The 20,720-nt window shown below is 45.1% G+C and overlaps 1 protein-coding gene and 1 long non-coding RNA gene across 2 annotated transcripts in view; one reads left to right on the forward strand and one right to left on the reverse strand.

Annotated features, from left to right (window-relative positions):
* The window catches only part of LOC119165553 (uncharacterized), a 36,723-nt gene extending 26,264 nt beyond the window's left edge, over nucleotides 1-10,459 (reverse strand). Inside the window, exons 1-3 of the long non-coding RNA XR_005108902.2 lie at nucleotides 9,952-10,459; nucleotides 9,756-9,821; nucleotides 9,379-9,448 (exon numbers count right to left, since the gene is read on the reverse strand). This is a non-coding gene — a long non-coding RNA (uncharacterized LOC119165553). The remainder of the gene's footprint in view (nucleotides 1-9,378; nucleotides 9,449-9,755; nucleotides 9,822-9,951) is intronic.
* LOC119163154 (uncharacterized) overlaps nucleotides 1-20,720 on the forward strand; it is a 511,564-nt gene that overhangs the window by 398,338 nt on the left and 92,506 nt on the right. The window lies entirely within an intron of this gene.

Below are 20,720 nucleotides of genomic sequence, written 5' to 3' on the forward strand. Positions count from 1 at the left end.
TGCGCAGCGATTTTATTTCTGTTTTCAGTTCATCGAAACTCTCACTTGTAAAGTGTACAGATGCCCTGAGAGATGCCAATTCAGCCTTTATAGCGTTGTTCAAGGGATTGACTTTTTCCACATGAGTCTTGATATTGAAAGGAGCATCAAGGAACTTAGTAGTCATCTCAAGCAGTACCTTTCCCAAATCTTTTACAGTACTGGGCGCTTTTGCGCTCAAAGCGTTGGCTAAACCTGTCAGGGCATCAAGTTTTTTTTCCACCCTGTCGTCTTGTACCCACTTCGTTTAAAATTGGTTCAATAGCATGAAAAATGGTGGTTACATAAGGTGATTCAGGTTCAGAGCAAATCGGGAGCCGCAAATAGAAGAATTGTGCTTGCTCGCACTAGTGAAAAAAAGAAGTCCCACCTGCAGTATGCAGATTAATCAGCTAGATGGTCGTCCAAAGGCGGCTGTCCGATCTGCTCTTAGTGGTGACAGTCCGTGCTCGCTTGCTTATATATTCGAAGAGGGCGTCACCATGCTCTCCGTGGTGCTGTAGCCGACATCACGTGGTCTGAGCAGTCGTTAAGTGCAAGAACCCAGGTAGTGAGTGATGCGTCGGTGCGTTGCCCACTTGACGGCCCTTGTTCACCGTAGATATGATGAGCCAGGTAATCGCGGTCGTTGTCACGCCTGCAGTGTGCAGAATAATCAGTTAGACGGTCGTCAAAAGGCGGCTGTCCGATCTGCTCTGAGTGGTGACAGTCGGTGCTCGTTTGCTTATATAGTCGAAGAGGGCGTCACCATGCTCTCCGTGGTGCTGTAGCCGACATCACGTGGTCTGAGCAGTCGTTAAGTGCAAGAACCCAGGTAGTGATGCGTCGGCGCGTTGCCCACATGACGGTCCTTGTTCACCGTAGATATGAGGAGCCAGGTAATCGCTGTCGTTCTCACGCCTGCAGTGGGCAGAATAATCAGTTAGACGGTCGTCCAAAGGCGGCTGTCTGATCTGCTCTGAGATGGGGTATTTATTTATTTATGTATATATTTAAGAAGATACTGCCTGTCAGAATGTCATATTTTAGGCAGCGGTGAGCGGTACATATAGGAAAGTGCAGTGGTGGCCATTGGCTATATGGTATTTATTTATTTATTTAAGAACATGGAGTTAGTCCGAATGCCATACATTAGGCAAGGGTCAGCCATACAGTGGGAACAACACAATTAAGGAAATATTCTGATGGCCATTAGCAGTAGCTATGTGGTATTTATTTATTTATTTTAGAACATGCAGGCGGTGCGAATGCCATTCTTAGGGCAGGATCAGCAATTCAATAGGAATAAAAATATACAATACACAAAGCGTACAGAACAATATGAAATATAGAACAGGTCATAATGTAGGAACCAGAGCATTAAGTGTTTAAAACGAACTAGACGATACAAAAACCCAAATAAAGTTTTATAATACCACACAATTATCACTGCACGAGCAGTAGAGTAACAGCCACTATCATTTATTTGCCATAACGGCTTGACATATACACATACCGCCTTGAAGAAGCTGAACAAAGTTTTTCGTAAATCCATCCATATATACATGCAGCACAAAAATATAAAGACACTAAGTTGTACAGCAACTACGTAAGGTTATGCTTTCAGCCAAAAGCTGCGCTACAAGCTACCTACAATGCAAAGTACAGGGTAAGGCAGGTACTTACTAGTATATTTATTTACACATGCAATGTACAAAATACACTTAGCATATGCTTCCAAGTGAACATGACTTGAAGATGGCACTAAACAGTAAGGGTAGCCTAAATAACCATTAAAATGCAAAAACAAAGAACAGCCACACTTACAGTAGTACAAGAAACATTATACATTTTACACAAACATTTCTACCAGTACTACCTAATGCTACCTGCAGCAACATGAATTCCAATGCTTCGGCTACCACACTTCTGTGAGCTTTGAATTTTTGTCATAAGGAGATGGTTTTTCTTTTTCACGAGAATTGACATTCTAGTTCTTAAAAACGTGGCAAGAAGTTTGTCCAATATGCAGTGGCATGTAGAGAAGCAATTGCCCAAGTACAGGGAACTTTGAATGGTACTCTGAAGTTTAGATGCAGAAACTCTGTTTGCAATCAATGCATCTTCATTCAGGCGCACATAATTTTCAGCAGCCTCTATTAACAGCAAAACAGCTGTTGATGGGACTGTCATTGCCGGCTTCTCTTTGTTGTAGCACTTCAGCGTTTAGAGGTTGTTGCCCTCGGCTGAGCTTGTGATCACTTCAAAACAAGCTTGACAGGAGTTTTTTTTCAGTTTATTTTTTAAGTTTATTTTCAGTTATTAGTACAGAAAAAGGAACAGTATACAAAGTATATATACAGGAGCAGGTCAGAAAGCACAAGGCTGCAGGAAACCTCCTGTTCAAAATGGGATTACAAAATTTACTCAATTAGCAGTAGCAGTGAAAACAGAGAGATGAGTAAATTGATAAAACCAACACTAACCAAGAAACAAGTAAAAAGAAGAGTGGAATAAACAATATAACAAGATAAAAACATCTAGTAGTTTATCAAGTACGAATAAAATTGTTTTTTAAATGTGCCAATAGTCGAGCATTCCTTGATGTGACATGGCAATGATTTCCATAATGATAATGCTGAGAAATGTGCAGTATGGCGACCAAAATTAGTGCGGATTGTAGGAAGTAGAAAATTTCCATTTGAAGCGAATCTAGTACGGTTTAAGTTAGACAAAGCATTAGGATAAAAGACGCTTGATGGGACAAGAATATGAACAGCATGATAATGAGGTGATATTCAAATAAACTAACAGTAGAAATTATTTCGAAGTTACGAAGTAATGATGATGCACTAGAACGATATGAACTGAAAGTCATTAGTCTGATGGCTTGGTTTTGAATGTGCTGAATGGGAGATCAGTGGGTGAGGTATGTATTTCCCCAAGTGGTGATGCAATAATTAATATGGCTGTGAATAAAAGCATATTATAACTTGATTAGAGTTGAAATGTTAAAGTAGTAACGTGCTCCGATTTGAATCCTGACACCAAATGCTAGTTTTTTGCGCAAATGAATAACATGATTAGAGTATTTTAGGTTGCTGTCGAGAACGATTCCTAAGAAAGAGCATTCATTGTCAGGGTTAATGAGTGAGCCATTTAGTTTAATAGAAATTTGGGAGGGAAGAAATTTGTTAGCTGAGTGGAATATCGTGAACTTAGTTTTTTTAGGGTTAATACAGAGGGAATTCGTGAGACACTAGCTTAAGATGTTATTTAGATCTTTTTGTAATTTTATCGTTAAAGAGTCAATTGATTTACCAGTGGCAAGTATTGTAGTGTCATCGGCATAAAGAAAAGGCAGAGAGTTAGTAACTGAGAGGGGAAGTTTATTCATGTAAATTAAAAATAAAAGCGGGCCAAGAATGGACCCTTGAGGAGCACCCTGATTAGTAGTAAGAAAATCTGATAAAGTAGAGCGAACATAAACAGCCTGCTGTCTATTACAGGGGTAACTTTTAATGAGTGTAAGGGCCGGTCACACAATACCAATGGCCGTGAGTATGGTTTCCAGGATGCTGTGATTGAGTGAGTCGAAAGCTTTGGTTAGGTCAATGAACAATGCTCCAGTTATTTCACCAGAATCAATAGCTTTTTTAATCTTATCAGTGAAAGTTAAGAATGCAAGATTATTAGAGAAAGCAGGTCGAAAACCAAACTGACTAGGAGTTAAAATGGGAAACTTAGACAAGTAATTAATTATACGTTTCTCAATACACTTTTCTATTATTTTACTGAAAGATGATAGAATAGCTATGGGGCGATAATTAGATATGAAAGTTCTCTCGCTTTTTTTTGAACACTGGTATTATTTTGGCCTTTTTTAGTTGAGATGGAAATGTACCTGTCTTGAATATTAGATTGATAATGCGGGATAGAGGGACGGCAATATGGTTGGCGATTAGCTTAATGTAGGACGAGTGAATTCCGTCCAGTCCAGGAGAAGTTACTTTAAGATTATGAATAATGCTGATAATTTAGTTAGGGTCTGTTGGGAAGAGGTAGAAAGATTGTGAAGAGCGGACCTGAGATCTATTGGACGATGGGGGTGTACTAGAAGCTTGTTTACAGTAAAATGAGTTGAATTCATTCGCTATGTCAATTGGCTGATCTAAGACACGGTCAGCAATTTGAAGCTCAGTGATAGTTAATTCGGACGTGTTCTTGTTTAGAAAGGAGTTAATAATTTTCCATTGTTCTTTAGAATTGTTGCCAGCACGCGCTATTTTTCTTCGTAATAACTTTTTCTAGCTGCTTTTAAAAGTCTCGTGAGAGTACTAGAATAGAGGGTGTAACGATGTTTTAGATTAATATTGAGAGGACGGCGTTTGACTTTTTTGTAGAGCTTTGCTTTTTTACGCATGCATGTCAATAGACTGTTCGTTATTAAGGGATTATGGGGTGCTGAGTATATTCTTTTACATTTTACTACCGTGACGCTATCGTGAATGCATTTGCATATGCGAGGCGAAAGAAATCAAAAGCTAAGTTGGCATCAGTGCATGTTTCAAGCAAAGACCAGTCGACATTTGTTACGCGGTTCACATACTCTTCTTTGCTTAGAATTGATTTAGAAAATCTTAAATCGCGATTATGCTTGAAGTTTTTACATGAGAAGAAAACAGGGTAATGGTCAGTAATATTTACTTTAAGAGCACCACTGTGTTCAGGTGAAAGAAAGTTAGACAGAACATGGTCAATAAGTGTGCTACGGCAGCCAGGAATGCATCTAGTTGGAAGTGTGATTAAGGACTCCTAACCAAAACCTTGGTAACAATTTGCATATTCAATGCGATTGGAAGTATCTTCAAGTAAATCAATGTTTAAGTCACCCACAATAACAACATTTTACGTTCACATGATAATGTTTCAAGGACAGCATAGAGACATGAAAAGAACTCAGAAATTGACAATGAAGGCAACCGATAGATAGTTCTAATGATAAGTTTACCAGTGGATGAAGGCTTGTCTAGTTCTATCCAAACAGATTCGCAGCTATCGACGGCAATATGAAAGTCAGATCTGCGTTTATAGGGCACAGTAGGTGAGATAAAGATGGCTGCGCCACCATGGCTACTTGATGTGCAATTGCAGTATTCTGACAAGTAACCTTGTAAGCCAAACAAGTTTTGATCTTCTAGTGTAAGCCATGTTTCCGAGATGCAGACGAGGGAAAAGGAACTTTTGAAAGAGTGTAAAAGAGCGTTTATTTCATCATGATTTTTTGTTAGACTAAGCGCGTTAATGTGAATTCCTGAAATGGCAGAGTTATCCAAGAAGGAATCTAAGCTATTGATAATAAAATAAGACGACATGATGACGCGCAGAGTTTTCTAGATAGATAAGTGACCAGATCAATCGAAAGATAGAAAGGTCAGCTTCAGTGCGAATCCGATACACCCTACTTTCGTTTGATTGCCTCGCCTTAATATGGCAATTATCCGTCCAAAGGAACGCCCAACCCTTCTCTCTCTTGAGCGAAAGAGCTTTCGCAAACAACCTTTTGTTTTCTACGGTGAGATGGTCATTTACATACAGAAGATAATGATGAGGGCCTGGGAATCCGAGATCATTCGTGTGCAGTTTGGTCTTGCGAGCCTTGCTTAAAAATTCTTGCTTCTTATCGCGAGAACAGAAGCGCGCGATAATGTTTTTTAGTCATTCTTAGTGGGGACGCAATGAATGACGTCGATGTCAGAATCAAGAATAGTGCGGTAGATTTTAGTAGCCACAGCTTTTACTATGGCTGTGCAATCTTCCCCTTGAGAGAACGGAATTCCCTTTAGTTCTACGTTGTTAAGTCTCGAGTATTGTTCCAGTTCTGACACATGGTTGGTTAAAATTTCATTTTGTTTCTTTAGAGACTTATTAGAGGCAACTAACGTGGCGTTCTCGGAGCGTAGCTCCTCAACAAGCGCATTGAGACCACTGACGCCTGACACGAGGCTCTGTACTTCAGCCTTCAACTTTGACGTCTCTGGTATTAGTGCCAGAAGTTTGGGTTTACATTCTTCAATTAGTTTAGAAGCTATTTCTTCCAGTTTATTTTCAGTCCAGGCCTCAAGCTGTTCAATGCGCTTCGCCAACTCGACATTTGAGGGAATGTTTGTAGGCAATCAAAACAATGAGCAAGGTTGTACAGTGCGGTAGTAATTGCAGAACTAAATTACTCACAGCATTAAATCACTCACGGCAACGCACGATGCCCAAAACAACAAGAAGGCCACTGACCTGCGGAAGCGTTGAAAAACCGTTAGAATAGATGCCGATACGTAGAGCCGTAACTGCTGCTGCAAAGTGACGCTGGGTGAGACGGGCCTCCGCTTTATGCCGGAACACGAGCAGGTGATCAGCGCAGTATATCCACGCAGATGATCCCTTATCCACCAAGGATAGCCGACACTGAAATTCGTGTAGAATGCACGAACACAGATGGCTCAGTCAGGTGGTGAAGCAGGTGTCGAAAAGCTGAAATGGTCGGTAGCACAGGTCCACCGAATTGCTGGCAACCGTCGTCCAACAGCACACTTGATTTCTTCGGAATCGTCCAAAAGCCTGCGGAAGCGTTGAAAAACCGTTAGAATAGATGCCGATACGTAGAGCCGTAACTGCTGCTGCAAAGTGACGCTGGGTGAGACGGGCCTCCGCTTTATGCCGGAACACGAGCAGGTGATCAGCGCAGTAGATCCACGCAGATGATCCCTTATCCACCAAGGATAGCCGACACTGAAATTCGTGTAGAATGCACGAACACAGATGGCTCAGTCAGGTGGTGAAGCAGGTGTCGAAAAGCTGAAATGGTCGGTAGCACAGGTCCACCGAATTGGTGGCAACCGTCGTCCAACAGCACACTTGATTTCTTCGGAATCGTCCAAAAGCCTGCGGAAGCGTTGAAAAACCCTTAGAATAGATGCCGATACGTAGAGCAATAACTGCTGCTGCAAAGTTTGCTTTCTTTACTTGTGCAACAACATAACCAGCAAGGTACTTCAAGGATTCATGTTCTAAGTATTGAATATCAAGGAGGTCAGATGGATGAACAACAAACATTTTGCTTTGATTCGATTTGTTGTCAACGGCCATGCCAGAAAAGAGAAAGCAGTGTTCTTCAGTGTAGCTGACGTCCTTACTTGGCCTCAGAAACTGAACCATTGTAGTAGCTCGAAGCGAAAACTTGAATTCGAGTACATGAGGCACCGGCTTCTTAAACTAAGAAAAAATATTCTCTAGGGCATCTTGGCCGAACCTGCTCAGGAGCAGAAACTTGAAGTTGCACTTTTCAAGAAACTGTGCCTGCAGTTTCAACACTGATGTTGTCGCTAGGATAACGCCAGTCTGCATTGGTTTCCAGGTGGCTTTTTTATCCCCTATACATATATTTTTTTTAAAGTGCAATTGTTTCTTCAAGAAACTGAAGGATCCTTCAATACTCAACATCATCAAAATGGCTCAAAGCCAGTTTTGTTGCTCTGGATGTAATGAGTCTCAACCATCGAAACATCCTCTCAAGAAACCATGCAGTTGTCAAGGTTGGTTCATCTAATGTTCCATTATCTACAAGCAAACGTACTGCAGCAGCAGTGTCGTTGTTGATAAGGCTGAATGCTGGCCCCACCTTCATTTTATCATAACGGTTGGGGTCAACTGAAAAAGGCTTCAGGGATGAGATAGCTTTAGCTCTGCATTGCTGTATATCTCGACAAGCTTCTTCATAGGCTCGATGGATATTTCATTTCCTGGCAGATTGTTTTTTTTTTCACTAGTTCTTCGGGTAAGTATTTCTTATGGCCCTTAGTTAAGTGGCTCCTCAGGTTCTTAAGGAGATGAGGAACGTCAGCCATGAGAAAACGTTGCCTAGATGCATCACATGGGCGGGGACATGAGGTTTTAGGCTTGCTGTGCTTGCCTACAATTATACCGAACAGTTTCCAGACGGCTTGGTTCCCCCCTCCCATTTCTATCACCGCAACATCTACTTTCAGGGAAATTGCCTCCCATGATTTTATGATGACAATGATTATATCCTTAACTGCTTTGGCATGAAATGATTTTCCAGTCAAATGGTAAGCAACTGTATGCTTCCAGCGGGTTGTTGTCCCACCAAGCATAAATACCAGCCCATGAGTTGCCAAACAATCGGGTGGCAGTGTTCCGTCTGCAAGAGGTATAGTTGGGGCTCCAAGCACTGTTGCCGAGGATGGGTTGTACACTAAGCCTGGTGCAAGCTGCATTTCATCTTGCATTAAAGTGACGTGCTGCTCCTCTTGTGACATGAGGCTAACCTATGGAGTGGAAAGGTGTAGTTAGGCGATGCAAACAGTGGCGCTATGGTAATAAGACAGGTCAAGGGTCATGGGCACCTGTCTGTGCACTTACCTTTAGTGCGAGAGACGCCATGATGTCTTCCAGCAAACCTGGTGTGAACTTGTACCCTTCCAAGTGACGATGTAGGGTGCGTTCGGTTGGCAGAGGTTGTCCAAGCTCCCTGACTGAGTCATGGCCACGTGCTCCACAAAAAAATCTCATTTTCAATGCCTTTATTACGGTATTCTTAGTCCATCGAGTCCCCTACATTGTTACCACCTTCACAGATTAAACTTGGTCTTCATTCAAGTATTTGTTAAATCCTGTGACAAGGCGCTTATTTGCAGTTAGTGCCTGCAAATGCTGCTTCTGAGCAAGTTGAAGCTGCTGTCGCGTCGCCTGAAGTTCAGTTTCAAGCTGGGCCACCCTCTTCTGTAGAGCTGCTTGTATAAAGTGGCCAGCAATAGAGCACCTAAGTTAGGCCGAAAGCAGTTGTCAATCCTGAACATGCAAGAGCGGGGCCTAGGTGGTGCTTCTTATTGAAGATGTCACGCTGATACAGAAAGCGCATGCATGGAACAGCCTGTTTGCTGTTCTCTGTATGTGTATTCTGTATTAGTGCAGTATCTCCACTAGTTTTACATAGCATTGTTAACAATGCGTTGCTGACAGCAAATAAACTGCATGAGAGCAGGAAAGCTCAACACAAAAACATAAGATAAGTGCAGGAATATCTAACATTCCCGCATGTTTTTTCTCCCTTGTTCCCTTCATGCAGTTAATTTTCTTTCACTCTGCCCAAGTTGCACACAAATTGGTGCTGTTACGGGTATAATGTATTGCTATTTACGAAACAAAGGGCCTCAACCTCCTAGTATTATGAAAACTTGCATTCAAAGAACGGTTGTGTCAGCTCTCGTAAGTATGTCGCTATGCGCAAATGAGGCATTGAATGATGGCACACAAAAAAAATTTGAACAAAACTGTTTAACTCACCAGCCTGCCTACTTTCTGTCGGGAATGGAGCAGAGATCTGTGGCTCTAGTCGCATGTCAGGAACATCTGCCTGGAGCACAAAGCAAGTTGACAACCAGAAATGTAGAGAGGCATTGGTATCTCGCATGCGGAATACATATGCTTTGGGCCACACAAAGTATCTGCCTGTTAGCTTTGATTAGCTGTAGATACATCTATGTGAGACGCGATGGTAAGTTTGAACCATGTTTTGCAACATAAAATATTGAAAATACAAAATATAAAATATTTCTGCGCTGTTTGCACGGCATATCTCAACGGTATGTGAACAGATGAGCATAAGCATGCAATTTACCAACTGATGTAAAGGTAGGAGCTCGCAGACGGGAGAGACTTACCATTCTCAGTGTCCACTGGCTTGGGTTCGACATCGACCTGTGTGTTTTGCTTGACTTTGGTGTCATCTGGGTAGGATACATGAACATAATTATAAATGATAACTCAAGGATTGTTTTCATTGCAATAATCAAATTTGACTTGAACGCGGTCGATAGCATTCACGAACATTTCTCCAAATGAACACCCTGAACATACCAGTAATGCCCACTCTTGTTCTTTTAAGGGGTGGCTAGCGTGGCTTTGCTACTGGTCGATGCAAAAAAGATGTTTGGCGTCGCAAATGGCCTTAGCTTCTTTTCAGCGGGATTCTTCAGAATAATCGGTTCAAACTGGTCTTCTGTAAAATGATCCTGTAGCAGAGTTGGAAACGACTTTCTGAACTTGTGAAGCGAAGTTAACAACGCCCGCAGAGATACAGAAGTCTAACAGTAGAATTCACTGCTGAAATTTATTAGTTTTAGTCGCTATAACAAGCATAATAACTGCTGGTGTTTTACGTGCCAAAACCACGATTTGAATAAGAGGCATGTCGTAGTGGACTGCTCCGGTAATTTCGCGACTACCTGGGATTCTATTACGTGCACCTAATACGCGCCGTACACGAGCCTCTAGCATTTCACCTCCATCAAAAATACGACCGCCGAGGACGCGATCGAAGCGCGTCATTCCGGTCAGCAGCCGAGCATCATAACCACAGTAACTGCCATACAACGGCGGCGGACAAAGTTAGATAGCGTGCAACACAATGTCGATATCTGTCAGCGAGTGAGTGCGCTTCTCTCGTTTTATTTACTGGCATGCTAGGCTCGTAAGCACAATCTAGGTCAGCAGGTTCATAAAGCACTAAAATGAATAATCTCGGCAAGTGTGGGCCATAAAACCAGCGCGCATGAATGAAATGCTATTGCAGCTTGGCAGATAAACGCGTGTGCGTTTTCTTGTGCCTTTGTGTCGCGTTACTCACCTCGCATAGTCGTGGAGTGGCCGACGGCTCGAAGTCTTTCCGTCCAATCCTGTGCAACCACACTTTTCTTCTGGTTAGGTTCTGTTTGCCCCGCGGGATGCGAAATAACTTATTGCCGTCTTCCGTCCAGTTTCTGCACCCAAACGCACAGGAACAAGTAACATCGGACCTTCCAGAACGAAATCACCGCACAACGAGCATAGCGGAACAGGCGAAGCCAGCACTGTCCTCCCGGAGCACGGGAATTTTCATGTCGGAGCAAGGTCACGTGTGACAGATCAGCCTATCACGGGCGTCGTCGGCTTCATAAAAGCTTTTCGATACTTTTGAATTAATTGAGGGATTTTAGGAGCACCCACCGAGGCAAAAGCGATGCGCGGGAGCATTTCCAGAGGAACCACGAAATGATATTAAGGAGATTAGTTCTGTTTTCTTCCGGTTCCCCTCGTCCGGCGATTACCGGAGGAGAACCGTGGAAAACGAACGTATTTGATTCGGTACAATCCGGTTTGAGTGAGGTCTGTGGAGCAGAGTGGGTGCATTCTTCCCGAATTCCTCCCACCTTGGTATATTTTTGTTTACAGTGTATCATTAGCTACGACGACCTAACAGCTTGACCAAAAAGAAATGTTGTGCGTGGGCAAAAGAAAATGCCCTCGTAGTGCTTCAGTTTTGCATAACACTTGACGAACCTCTGTTCTGAGATACGTGCCATAGAAATGCCGGCGAGTGTGATCGGCGGCAGTGGGTGACTGTAGGCGTACGTTTGCTGGAAGTGCGTCCCGTCGGTGCTGTCGTTTTTTCTTGCGCTGAAACCGTAGATAAGTAAAGCATATAACGGCAACCACACGAATTGAATACTGCTGAGGAGGTGTTACCGTAAATCGCCCGTGACATTGACCACTCACGCATGCAATTGAGTTACAAAGTGGTGCAGAATTGCATACAACGTTTTTTTGCCATAAATTGTGTGCTGGAATGTGAATTTTCTTTTGCCTTCATTGATACTGCCTTGTAATAACGGACCTAACTAGCATGAAGTTAGCAAAGACGCACTGTGTGCACGCTCGTCTGGTGGTTGTTAACGTTATGGCAGTCATGCGAAAGCATCGTAGTGCATAATAAGACGTAATCTACTACTCAAGCCAGTCGTTGACTGTGATGAGTATAGTCATCTTCATCGTCATCATAATCATCATGGCGTGTAACGGGTACCTTTCATGTTCTGTGCCGTGATGGCAAAAAGTGTGATGCACTGTGCGCGCGTTCTTAATCCTCATCAGCATCAGCGTCATCGTTAGAGGCAGCTACTGCGTTACAGGGGACAGGCTTCGTTCCAAAGCTGCTTCGTACTATCGTGAGCAATATGAGCTCGAACAGACGAACGCGCGCCAAATAGCCTCGAACCCTACAACGGCTGATTTGCAGTGGCCGCTGTGGGAAACAAAGTGGAAAGGGCGGCGCACCTACACCAGCTGTTGACACCCCCACCTCAATATCGTTGCTGCAAAACGCAGCTTCCGTCGCGTCAGGGGCAGTGGCTGCTGTTGGTCATATGAATTCACATCAACGCGCATAGTCACAATCAGTTGACGTAGCAGGCTATGAAGCTACAAAAACATCGGCTGTGACGTAGCCGGCCGCGATGCACAGGCCCTGTTTTTATTAAATCGCTGAGCATCTTGATACGCATCCTTGTTGTCGGTGAATTTGTTTTCGTTTTCATGTTATCATTGGTCGCGGCCACAGGCCCCCGATAAACTGCCGTTTCACAGCAACAATCATGCGGCTATAATGATGCGGGAATGCCAACAGTCAGCGGAAGAGTGCCCTTCTTTCCCTTCCAGTTTCGGCAGCGCCATCCTCGTATCATGTTATCTGTATTTTAAGGCTCTTGGCCACGCACTCGTGCGTTCAAACTCATATTTCTCACGATAGTACCTAAGAATGCTTAATTTAGGTTAACTGACGCCACAGTCTTGCTGAAAAGTCATTTGTGGTGGACGAAACTGTATCTTGAAACCCGTAAATATCATTGACAGATGGACTTGGTCTATTCACTAGGTCTCAGACTTGGGTGCAGATAATAGTGGTGGGACAGTGAAAATTGTACTTGCTTCGCCTGACCGCGTTGCATGTCGAAACTAAAAGCATCTGCAATTGGGCGTCACATGCACAATTACTCTAAACATAACGCACTGCTAATGTTATCGACAGTGCAAGAATTGTCGTAATTTCGTTCTTATAGCATGACAGCATGGCGATATATTCAGTGGTGGTTCTATCCTCGTCGACCCGTTCCAAGAAAAAACTTAAAATCAGATGTCATTTATTTATTGACACCTGCGTGGGGATGTGACACATTTACTGGCGCTGTTTACACGGACACCTCTAGCCTTCTAAGAATCACAATACAGCAACACATTGCAAGTATCAAAATGATGATTTACGTGCACAAGCAGGTATTTATGGCGCGAAATAAAAGAAGCAGACCAGAAAGCGGAATCAATGGCTTTGGTTTCTTTAAACTGAAAACGTATTGCTCAGCCCTATTTAGAAGAAAAAAAAGTAATGATTGATTTTGTATACCGCCATTATCTACCGTGCTTTGAAAACGCCACCTTAATTCAGCTTGTATATTATTCCATCCACCCAGTGCAAGTAGTCAAATCTTCGAAGAAAGTTGACCTCGTCGGGAATCAGGAAGACGATGTAGAGCAGTCCCTGACCCAGTCAAGGTGAAAAAAATAAATAGGAAGGTGTTGTGGAACGTATGTGGGTTCTCAGTTCACATTTAGCAGGCACGAGCCGTACATAGCTATTCATGCAAAAATGTGTCGCCATGAACAGGTGTACCTGGCAGCTAGTGTCTAGTTGTAGCGTTGATACTGTCCTCAGTCTAGATAAAAACAGAATCTAAAAGAAGTCTTTTATGTGAATTCTTTTCCCTGGCTGTATCGGTGGTGTTGTTTCAATTTATTAAATGACAACGATTATTGGTTTGTTTGGCCAAGGGGTTCGACGCTTTCCTGTCGTTAACCACGTTCCATTAGTGTTCCTTTAATCACATGGTGAAGATTCGTCAAATCTTGTTCACTAATTGGGGAGATCCTCTGACGGAAGCGATAGATGACAGGTATTGCAGACGCCATCGCACGCAGCCTTGTGTCTGTTGTGTTCCCACGACTGCACGTACAATAATATAGTAAAGATAGTTAGACACACGCCAAAGAAGATGAAAATGCACGCATATGACAGGTACGTGAACGTTAATATAAAAACAAGCGTTACAATATGACACACAAGTACCTTTACCTTCACATCTCGCACAGTTCTTCTGAATCTGCTCTGACGAAAGAGATGGATGACAGGCATCGCAGACGCCAGCGCACACAGTCTTCAGCGTGATGTGTGCCCACGGCTGCACAATAAATATGTAAAATAGTGAGTCACACGTGACAGAGGATGAATACAAATGCATATCAGAAATACGTGCAAGGTGAAATGGAAACATACGTGAGATATGACATGCTAATTATTTCACCGTGATGTCACACATCGTCAAAGACTCATCTCGATCTTCGTAACGCAACAGCTTAGGAGCGGTGGCCACACTCACAACTCCGCAAACCACCATGCCGCTAACAATTCGGCGAGTCCTAAGTGAGCGACATCGTTCAGCTCGAGCAAGCGAACACGAGCCCAAATACGGCGCTGCACGCGGAGTGTCTGCCGCCAGCCAACTTCGAATAGGAGAGCGAGGGTACGCTTGGCCACCGCCACGAACAGCGCCGAGCTGGTTTGGAGCCAGCGCCGAAGAAATCGACGGTAATACAGCCCTTTTCCACAAACTCCAGCGAGTGCAGCGCGCAAACGCGAGTCCACCGCCACGGCCAACGGACTGCGCTGAGCTGCTTGCGACCGACTGACGGGAAAGCCAACTGTAATAGCGAGCAATTTTCAGTGAGTTCCGACGCTAGCTAAAGCCCCGCCAGCCCGTGCTGGTGCACTTACAGCGCGTGACATACTAGAACCATGCTCTTTGCGGGAACCCGCAACAGGTTTTCGATGACTCCCAACAGCGCGACGAGATCTCAGCCCAATATCGTCAGCCCGGAGCCCATCGCGGCGGCGAAGACAGGCGAGCACTCGATGATCGAGCGTACGGGAGGCCGATGGCAATGGCAGCCAAATTCTAGGCGGTCGCAAAGCACAGGCGAACTGCAGGCGCCGAAGCTGATCTTCGCGATGCATTTCGTGCGTGCGATATACAACACGACCGAGCCCGTTACCGGCAAGCGCGATTCGTATCGCACACGCGACAATTAGAGTAGAATAAAGAATGATAACCTACTTGTCTGAAAATCCAGCGCTGATTTCGCCCTGAGTCGGGCTGAAGTATATATCCGATAGGCCTGTTGTCTTCTCGGCCGCTATATTGGCTCTCCCAACTGTTGCTGTCGTGTGTTGGTCTTGACTATCTTGAATCCAGAGATATACAGCGCAGCGTGGTGACATGTCGAGACTTGCTCCAGATTTCATGGGTGCAGCAAAACGTAAAATCAGCAGCCCACGCTCATACAAGCGTGCACACAAGCACCACGTCCTAAGTGTTAGATCGTCGAATCCAGGCGGCCGTGGTCGAGCACTCCGAGCGCGACGCAACGTGAACCGTCGCCGGGAAAATACGCGGAAAAACTGAGCCAGCCGAGAAGGGAGAAGGAGGACTGGTCATCTTGGCAACGCTTTTCGTGCTGCCTGCAATCTCTGGGCGGTTCATTCCTTTGGGGCGTGTTTGGGGACTAAGTGGTTTCATGCGGCACGCTTCCCTCTGTGGTTCCTCCTCAATGGTCTTTCGTTTCATCGCGCGCGCTTGTTCCGCTCCGTTACTTCTTTTTCGGATAATTTTGCCTTAGAGCGTATTGTATGAAACTCTTCCATGATTGTATCGCTGCTTAAAAAAACGCGCGTTGCCGCGTATCCAAGGAAAAAACAACAAATTGCTTGTGGGAGGCTGAGTGGCACGAATTGAAATTCAGGTACAGTTAGGAGCGCGTTTCTTCTCTGTGCACAGCAGGCGATAGCCTTACTCCGGTACGACTTACAGGAACATCATCGACGGGAAGGCTGTTGTTACAGTTATATTCTGCGGTAAACTACATGGCGGGTTCAATAGAGCTGAGAAGACACAGGAGCAGTGAAGCATTTTTTTTACCAAGCAGAAACACACTTCCACTGAGTGGACGAATATCTTGTGCTCGAGAACAAAATCAGCAAGCGCATTATTCTCCATGGAAGCCCCCATAGAACAGACGGAAGCTCCCACGGCAGCTTCGTCAATCTGTTTGTAACAATGATCGTTGTAAGTGAAGGGCACGTTTTTAAGTGAAATTTTGTCAACTCACAGAACTCCGCTACTTCTTGAGGTGTGCACTCCACGAGTGTTTCATCCAGCTAACAGGACCACTCTTCGTGCTGCTACGACCAATTCAACTGAGACCAAAGTTGGTTGGTTGTTTCTCAACATCTTGGCTCAAGGTGAACAGCGATTTAGCATCAAAGGAAACGAATAGGTTGTCTTCTTCTAGAGCGATGTTGCACACTTCTTTCGTGAAAGCAGAGGAATTGGTACTGTGTGTAGCTGTTTTTTTTCGGTGAGCAGGCCCAACACTTCTTGTAGGTAATCTCAAATTGGGCGCAGGGTTGACTTTGTGAAGTAAAAAATAGGCAATAGCAGAATGCCTATATTGTGTACTTTTGATAGACCGTAAATTGCAGTTGCATATTTATTAGTGCACAGGAGGAAATAGTAAAGGTGCTGCTGATAGAGCGGTAAGAATCGCGAAAGGTTTCTGAGTTTCTTCCCCTTGAAATCATCAGTAACCACATCCACCCATATCGATGTGCATTGTCACTATCAGCCACCATTTTCAACTTTCACCTTAATCGGTCTCTGTCATGACACCCAAAACAAGCTCGCCATGACCACTAAAACCTCCTACCACCACTTTTTTTCACTCTCGTCATCGCCAGCCATGACCACTACAGCTTCTGATTGTCTATTATTATTTGCACCACACCCTCTACCCTTTCTACCCTATCCACCAAAAATTCCGCATTCACCAACCAAGCATTTTCAACGGGGAAATATTTCACTACCAGAGAACTATTTCTAGAGCCTGTCTCTACGTTTCTGAAGAGATGATCGGCAGAAGACGCTGTGTGGCTTGCTCCGGCCAAATTGGAAGACAAATGAACCTAAGGGTTTTAGTTTCTGGGTATCAGTCAACAATGAAGCTCAACCACCTAGGTTTAAGTGTACAGGTTGAATAAAAGTAAGTAATTAACCATTCCCTCAGTCGTGTTATGCCACCCTACTCTACACCTAACACTCGTGAATCTCATCTAACATGATATATTCTGGTTGTCGCTTTGTAAGCCACTGCAATGGACACACTTTCAAGTGACCAGACCCCACTTTTCCAGCACCAATTAGGCTCGAACTGAACTGGTGTCGGCTTTAGAGAGGCCTTGCAACAGAATTCGCGCATGCTTTTTTTACGTATTTGGCTATTAGGTGGCGCGATTTTGTACGCCTTGCAAATAGGCACGACGGCACTACGCGCGTAACTTCTCACATGAAAACTAGAGGGAGGAAACAGCTAATGAGTGAAGTGGACGTCAACGTCGCAGTTTTGACGGCTGCTTTGGGACCATATATTACCCTGAGATGTGCTTCTAACTTTTTAAGAGAGAGAGAGTTAAGTTTATTTACAGAAAGGCAGAGAGGTCGGCCTGAGCGATAGCTTGCTCTAGCCTGCTACTCTACAATGGTGGAAGGTAAAGGAGAAAAGAAAGATTATTGGATGACGATGGTGCGATAGAGAGGTGAGTATGTAGTGTTCTTTCTAGCTGAGGCACATTTTATAGCCGCGCACATAGTCCAGTTGTTTCCAAAAAGGTTATACCTGCTCTTGTGACCGCAGTTGCACTGCTGGTGTCTGGCCCAGGGCCCAACACGGTCTCTTCAGTTAATGACCTACTGCATTAGAGGTCAGTAGAAAAAATCAGTGTTTGTCGTTCACGTGTGTATGCTGGGCAGACACAAAATATGTGCTCAAGTGTTTCTGGCACAACACCTGCAGTGTTCACAATTAGGACCGGTGTCACTGCGACCGATGATATGTGCGTAACGTCTGGTGTACGCCACACCAAGACAAATGCGGTGGATCATACTTGTGAGTTGCCGTTTCAATTTAGGGGGCAAGCGGAACCTCATTTCCGGGCCCCATTTGTTAAGTCGCTGGTGTCGCCGTTCCGGTTTAGTCCAGTGCTGAAGTGTGTAGCTGCGCACCCCGCAGCGAAGAGGGGCGTTCGTTTCCGCTCGTGAAAACGCAATGCGTACTTCAGGGGCATTGCTTAAGGCATTTTAAGCTTCAGCGTCTGCCTCTTCGTATCCTATCACGCCGCAATGAGCGGGAATCCACTGAAAAGTTATAAGATGGCCATTTGTTGAAGCAACCTGAATAAGTTCTGTGATTTCTATTGTCAAGCGGTAATACGGACCTTGCTTCATGATGTAATTAGTGGTTTGCAAAGTGGGTTTGGCATCACAGAAAATTGTCCAGGCTCGAGTTCGCTCTCCAGAAATAAATCTTATTGCCTCCCGAATAGCGACAAGCTCTGCGGCAGTTGCTGTGGTTTTATGGTCCACTTTGAATGGTCGAGCGATATCCATGTCTAGGATGACAAACGCTGTGGCGGAGGTGTTTAGCGTGGTGGATCCGTCGGTGTACACGTGCAGAGAATCACTGTACGTTGTATAAATTGGATATAGGGTCAGTTGTCTAGGCCAACAGAAGAAATGAGTGACTTCTTCGTAATTCCAGGTATCGTAAAACAAACAGGTGGTTTTGGCAGGACCCATTGAGTCACTGTAGGGGCATTTTGCGGGGAAAATCTTGATGGTATAATATTTTCATGCCGCGATATTACGCTTGAGAAACTGCAATCTCGGTGAGTGGCGCGTAGTACTGACAGTGGGTGCTGTCTGTGTCTGCTGAGCAATCGGAGGTGAGCTTTAAGTGGCTCGCAGAGTATGCATACACTGATGGGACAAGCCCGAGCCTCTGCGATTGTCCCATTTGTTGAAGTACAGCACGGTATACCCAAGCATCTTCGTAAGCATTGAGTTTGAACACTCTCTAGCGTCTTCACACAACTAGGTCTCATATTGGAGAGCACCGGCATGCTGTCGCAAATGTATCCCACAAATATAGCATTGTACAATTGAAGTAGCGATGATTCTGACGGGCCCCATTTTGCTCCTGCTACGTGGCGAAGAACGATAGCAAAGCTCTTCAATTTAGATTTAAGTACTGCGACATGCCTCGTCCACGATAGATCTCTGTGTACGACAACCCCAAGGAACTTGTGGTGCGTTACAGCAGGTATCGCTTTCCCATTAATTAATATTGTCACAAATAAGGGGTATGAGCCATCAACTGTAGGTGGAATACCTTGGAAGTGAAGAAAGAAGAGGGCTTTTGCTTTCTGGTCTGAGGGCGAGCAAGACGTCGATTTGTCGCTGTCTGTTATTACGTTCGCGGCACTCGTGGAGGTGCTGGGTAAAAACGCCTTTACTGCAGATTCTCAGCCGACACACCGAGCTACTTAGAGACAGCTACAGCTCCCACGGGAAGAAGCAGTCGCCGCCTGCGAGGACTATCTCCCGAATACGGTCCCCTCTCTCAAGACGAGATGGCAACATCAACTACCAACCAGACGAGTCAAACCAACGACGCATATTATTTTCTCCAGCATGTTTTTCATTCGCCGCAAACGCCACGCTCATTTCATGGAGACATTTATGAAGATGTTGATGACTGGCTTGACCACTTCGATCGAGTTGCCAACATCCACACTTGGGACGAAGCTCGCAAGCTGCGAAGAGTTTACTTTGCGTTAGAAGACTCTGCCGAAACGTCGTATGAGAATCACGAGGGTTCCTTTGCGGCGTGGCATGAGTTCAGCCGACAGTTTCGTGATGCGTACCGCAGCACTGAAAGAAAAGAGAGAGCGGAGCAGGCTATCTCGTTTCGGAACCAACGACCCAACGAGAGAGTTTTGATGTTTGTCGAGAACATGCTTCGACTCTTCAAGCGTACTGACCCTGCAATGTTTGAGGAAAAGAAGGTGCGGCATTTAATGCGTGGGGTAAAAGAGCAGCTTTTCGCCGGATTCGTGCGCAATCCACCGACGACTGTGGCTGAGTTCATAAATGAGGCAACCACAATGGAGCGTACTCTCCAGTATCGGTCGTCACAGTATGAAGGCCACAACGTGACCCCTGCTGCATGCTCTATCGGGACTGACAGCGAGAGGCATGCCCTTGCAGAGTTCATAAGAAGCATCTTGCGGGACGAGTTGCGCCAACTCCAAGCAGCGGGACCCCAACCACCCGTAAGTGCTCTTGCAGACTTAATCCGAAATGAGATCCGACAGGTGGTCACCCCACTCGCGCCAACAAGGCCTGAGGCCCCTGTGCTGACTTATGCGGTGGCTCTGCGATCTCCTGCACCACATGGCCCGGATCCCACCATGGGGACAATGGATCAGGCTAGCCATCGATTCCAGGGCACCTCTTCGACTCCGCCACCCGCCTCAAGGTTTCAGGGTGCACAAACTTATCGTCCGTCTGGATCGCGGCAGAACGCCACAAAGGCTAGCGTGTGGCGCACGTCAGATAACCGTCCACTCTGCTACCACTGTGGCCAAGCGGGTCACGTCTACCGTAACTGCCAGTACCGCAAACTTGGTCTCCGTGGCTTTCGCCCTGATGCTCGGTGACTGCTTTACGGTGAGTGTCCCCGCTACATCGAAGCGTACCTTACGGGCCAGCAAACTCCTCGTCTTGGTCAACGCCCCCAATCACGATCACCATCACCTCGCCGCTCCACGTCACCTAGCATTCCCTCGTCATCTTATGCTCCTTTCAGTG

The sequence above is a fragment of the Rhipicephalus microplus genome, chromosome 9 (genome assembly GCF_043290135.1).
Source record: "Rhipicephalus microplus isolate Deutch F79 chromosome 9, USDA_Rmic, whole genome shotgun sequence".
In the NCBI taxonomy this organism is placed as follows: Eukaryota; Metazoa; Arthropoda; class Arachnida; order Ixodida; family Ixodidae; genus Rhipicephalus; species Rhipicephalus microplus.